Source organism: Sinocyclocheilus anshuiensis, unplaced genomic scaffold, assembly GCF_001515605.1.
Source record: "Sinocyclocheilus anshuiensis isolate Anshui unplaced genomic scaffold, SAMN03320099.WGS_v1.1 scaffold159, whole genome shotgun sequence".
In the NCBI taxonomy this organism is placed as follows: Eukaryota; Metazoa; Chordata; class Actinopteri; order Cypriniformes; family Cyprinidae; genus Sinocyclocheilus; species Sinocyclocheilus anshuiensis.
The window spans coordinates 431650-436988 of record NW_015549567.1 but is presented as its reverse complement, the minus strand read 5'-3'; the positions used below and the strand labels follow the sequence as shown (position 1 = coordinate 436988).

Here is a 5339-nt window from a genome sequence, read left to right as displayed (position 1 = left end):
TCAGCTGGGTCTGCCTCTCCACCAGGTCGCGGATCTGCTTCTCCACAGCCTCCAGTTCGAGCTGCACTGAATGCAGCTCGAACGTGTCCTCACCTGCACTCAAAGGTAGACACACATCCGCCATTAAAGCAAGTAACAGTGAGTAAAACGATGGTAATGTGTGTGTGAATAGAGTATTAGGAATGTAAGCGAGATTAGCGGCAACCACGCTGGCGATGCTAACGGGCTATATGCTAATAGCGGACTCGGGAAGTCAAAATAGAACTAGTAATAACAAGGCGCTCTGATTGTTTTTGTTGTAGAATACGATAGGGGATATATTCACACGTTATAGAAACGAAAATGATGGTGTATAAAATTGATTTTAAGATCAAAAATAGACGATAAAGAATTAACTTGACGGAGCTCAAACTCAAAACACGGCCAGAATGAGACAGACAGCGAGAAGCTCGTAAGTAGCATCTTTTGTGAAAGAGCCTTTAAGAACATAAGTTTGCTCATTGAATTCTGATATAGAAACAGAGAGAGGGGAAGGAGGAGGAGAGAGAGATGTGCAGCAAACAGAGTTGTTGTGAAACGGGTAGAAAAATGGGCCAGAAGCAAAGCTGTGAAATATTGCTCGGAGGAAATGAGCGATAGAGTCACTGTGCTTGAAACCAATCGCTTGCCTCATTCTGAAACATATACATGTGAGGCACCCACCACGTTTACATATGTTTTCAGATCAAAGCAACGTCTTTATGTTACCATATGGATAGGGCAGCTGTGTGAATGAAGATATGATTAGAAATTGAGGAAGGAACATGATTAAAAAGCCAGCTAGAATGATTTATTCATAGTTATGATGACTTGATCAGAATGCAAGTCAGTTAGACAACAATACAGAAGCTCACATTTGTTTTGATTTTGGAATGTAAATACATAATGTAGTGAATGTTACGGGAAGGTTTCACTTTTAAAATGCGAATGAAACAGTTTTATTTACAAGTGACTCTGAGAGAGCGTTTGAAGACATGTTTGCTCACAACCAGTCTAGAATGATTTCAGCATCCATGGCTGGATGAATCTATAAGTGAATATGTACAGTCAACCAGTCATTACTGCAAATAGAACCCCAAGAAGTAGCTGTTTGTAATGCCTGTTCAAAAACATATCACATTAAAGACATATGTATGTTGTTCTTTTGCTGAAGTTTTTTTTGTAATGCCTATACTACCATTCACAAGTTTGTGGTTGGTAACATTTTTACATTTTTTTTTGAAAGAGGCTCACCAAGGCTGCAATTATTTAATCAAAAATACATTTAAACAGGTATTTTATTAAATACTATTGTAATTTTAAATGAATGTTTTTATTTGAATATATTTTAAAATGTAATCAAATTCTGTGATGGCAAAGCTGAATTTTCAGGAGCCATTACTCCAGTCTTCAGTGTCACATGATCCTTCATAAATCATTCTAATATACTGATTTGATGCTCAAGAAACATTTCTGATCATATCAATGTTGAAAACAGTTGTGATGCTTAATATTCTGTGGAAAGTGTGAATTTCATGATTCTTTGATAATTAGAAAGTTCAAAAGAACAGCATTTGTTAGAAATCTTTTGTAACATTGAAAATGTCTTTACCATCACTTTTAACTAATGATGCATTTTATAGCAATAATACGTCCTTGCTTGAATGAAAAAAGTGTTATTTCTTTTGAATAATAATAATAAAAACATATCTAACACTGACATTAATTACACAGGATTGCTGTGATTACATTTAGCAACTTCCAGAGAGTATACTTGTCAGAATCCGTGTCTCATTATTGTCTTAAGCTGGCAACACACTAGACGATTTTCAAATCTTAACTGATTTTAAAACCATGGGAGACCACGGACAGTTTCAACCGATATTTATCGTTATAATCCCCTGAATGCGCACACTAGATGATTCGGCCAGACCGAGAGACCACACACACTTGTGGATTGTAGGGACGATTTCACAGTGACACGTGATCTCACGGAGACTCGCAAGATCAAACAAGACTAGAGAAGAAAAACAAATGGAAGACAATCGACATTCAGCTGACTCTCCTGGCACGCATTCTGCATTCACAGTGAAAAACAAAGTATAAAAAGAATATGGGTGATGTATTCTGCTTTCGTGGCATTTTTGTGGCTGCCAAGTTTCAGCTATAGAATCACGCAACATCCGGTAAGAAGCTCGCTTTCATTGGCTATCGCAGGTATCACATCAGAGGCAGCCCGATCAAGAGTCGTAAATATCAAAGATAGTTTGAAATTTACGATTTGAGTTCGGGGATGCTCCGTCTCAATCGGGAGCAGTTAAATAATCGTTATGACACCACACAATAGAGGATTTTTTTGGACAAAAAAAATCTCTTGCGACAAGCCGCGAATCTGGCCACACCCCCAACCTAGTTTCTGTCTCCCCTTTGATTTTGTCATTTGATTCAACTGTGTCTCATTAATTATCCTCATGTGTCTCCCTATTTAAGTTCTAGTCCTGTGTTCCCTTGTCCGGTATTGTATACGTCTGTGGTTTACGTGTCACCTGCCTACCTGTGGATTTACCTTCATGTGGATTAAATAAAGACTATCTGCCTTCATCATCTTCTTTGTGCATGTTTATTAGACACCGTAGCGTAACAATACTAGCCTATCAGATAATGGTATGCTAAGCTAGCATGCTAATTGTATAGTGGTATGCTAACTGGTTAGCCTGCATGCAAACAAAGAATGAGAAAATGTATGTTTACCCTAACAGCTTTTGGTCATGTAATATGATGTGACATGATTTAAATTACAATAATTGTCATATTTACATAGTTAAAATAACATACATTAAAAAGCTGTGTTTTAGTAGCCTATTTCTAATCAGGCGCTGAATCTGGTTCCTATTAAAAGTTCTGTTTTGTCACATGCATACACCAAATGAGTAAAAACAAATGGATGTAAAATACAAATGCGAGATTCTTTTTTATTATTATGTAAGAAGAAAACGACTTAGAAAGTTTTGTTGCCTGTCAATCATATGCAAATAATCACAGAACAACACATTTGACCAATAATAATCGACTTCTTCAGAGGGCTGTGTAACAAAATGAATATTTGGATATTTAATTTATTTCACAATAAAAAATGAGTATTTCACTTACAGCACTGAGGCATATAAGAAGCCAATAGAGGATCATTACCTTCAGCAAGCATGAAAACAGGAAAACAAAGCCAAAACAAATCCTGGCTAGGACACGTCCTGGGAAAATGGCACGTATGGTCACCCTAGTTTAGTGGCATACATAACAGAAAATATACCAACTCTGAAAAATCTGTGATGCGTTCAGAGCAGTAATTCATACCCTGATCTATGAGCTGGAAAGTGTGTGTAATGGAGCACTCTGTTATCTGCAGTGGGCCCGTGGATTGATTTGTTTTAGGAGAATGGACAGTCATCCAGCTGGAGAAGAGCCAGTGTGTATTGCTGAGGACTGACATCTCAGGTGTAACGTCTGGACCAATCAAACACACAATTTTTCATTTGATTTAACAAATCAGTTATTCATTAGATTAACAAATCGTCACAGTCCCCTCACCCAATAAACTGGATGCCAAGTAAGAATTTGATGTTCCCTTGAGGCTGTAGATCTGAATATGCAAATGGTTCCATAACTTCATTCCTTATTTCCTCTTTACTGCTTAAGCTTTAACCCTTTCCTATACCAATCGTGTGTGTGTGTGTGTGTGTGTATGTGTATGTTGGACCAGTTTAAGTGTTTATGTAGTATGTTAGACTAGTTTAAGTGTTTATGTAGTTAATAAAGTCTTATTTGTATCACACTTGACGTTGTTCATTGTTTGCTCATAACTGGAGTCACTTAATCATGCAGATTTATGCTACAGGCTCTTTGTAGAATTGTACAGTAAGAAAGTTATTTCCCTTAACCAGGAAATTAACGTTCTTAGAATTGACAGACAGTTGACCCTGAGAGGCCAGCTAAATATCTACAGCGGATCTAAATATTTATAATTAATTATAACTAGTTATGATTAATTATTCATATTTCCCCATGAGCTGATTCGCAACACAGGTGTCACTACAGGGCCGTTACCCCTCCCGGACGCCCCTCAACCGCCTGGTATCACACAGCCGATTCAATCCCAGGGCTCAATGTATGTCAGAGGGATAACTGGGATAACCTCCAAATGACAACCTACTGTGAGAAAAGCATGGCTCTGTTTCAATTTCCAGAGAAGCCCAGAGCATATAATGAGACGAGCACTAAATGAGCCTTTGAGGAAAGTGCTATTGATGCATTATGGTAATGCATTTTTCTTCTGGTCTTCACAATTTGTTTTTATAGAGAGGTTCAGAGACTCTTGCAGTGAAGGACAGTGCTAGTCTTTGCAGATTTAGAGGAGCCACAGAAAGAGTTTGAAAAAAAAAAATGCTTCATGATCTTGTCTGAGACATTACTTTCCACCAGTGCTATTTTCATCTTTAGCGTACCTTCACTTTTTCTTGCGTACTGGCACTTCTCATGTTGCCGGTACTTTGCCACTCTGAGTCAAAGAGTCATCGTATGGATGATAAATAGTAATGACATCACACTACGGGGAGGGGGCACTAAGTGAATTACCTGATTTACATGTCATCTCGACAAATCACGTGAATAATACAAGCCGTCTATCGGAAGTTCTCTTTTCTAATTAGACAGTTATTACTATGTTAGCCTGGCTTCAGAAGGGGACCAAAATTACGCGTGAATCAAATCTTCACCCAGATAAAGTAAACACTGTCTGTAAGCAAATCAGTGCCTGCGGTTCTAACGAGCAGTCTGCTGTTAGAGCAGCAGCACAAGCACCCGCGGCAGCTGCAGTTAATGTTACCACTGCTATTACCTCAGACGGTGATGTTAAAGGGGTCATATGATGCTATTTTAAAGATCATTATTTTGTGTATTTGGTATAACAGAATATGTTGACATGCTTTAATGTTCAAAAAACACATTATTTTTCAAATACTGTACATTATTGTAGGTCCTCTATGCCCCGCCTCTCTCAAACACGTCGTTTTCAACAAAGCCCCCTCCTTTGACAAGCACAGTCTGCTCTGATTGGCCAGCTGACCCAGTGCATTGTGATTGGCCGAACACCACAAGCATGCGTCGGAAATGTAACGCCCCTTACCATAATCGCGAGCTTCAGCTTTCAAAGTAAATATCAAGACAGTTAATAATGTCGTTAGTTTTACCATCAGTTCAAGCCCAAAAGGGCAACAGAGTCGCGCGACAGACACAGTTATGATGCAGTACACAAGCCGCAGTTAAGA

At 38.4% G+C, this 5339-nt stretch overlaps 1 long non-coding RNA gene across 1 annotated transcript in view; it reads left to right on the top strand.

Moving 5' to 3' along the window:
- Positions 1–426: 426 nt before the first annotated feature.
- The window catches only part of LOC107657275 (uncharacterized), an 8646-nt gene continuing 3733 nt past the window's right edge, over positions 427–5339 (top strand). Inside the window, exon 1 of the long non-coding RNA XR_001630664.1 lies at positions 427–451. This is a non-coding gene — a long non-coding RNA (uncharacterized LOC107657275). The remainder of the gene's footprint in view (positions 452–5339) is intronic.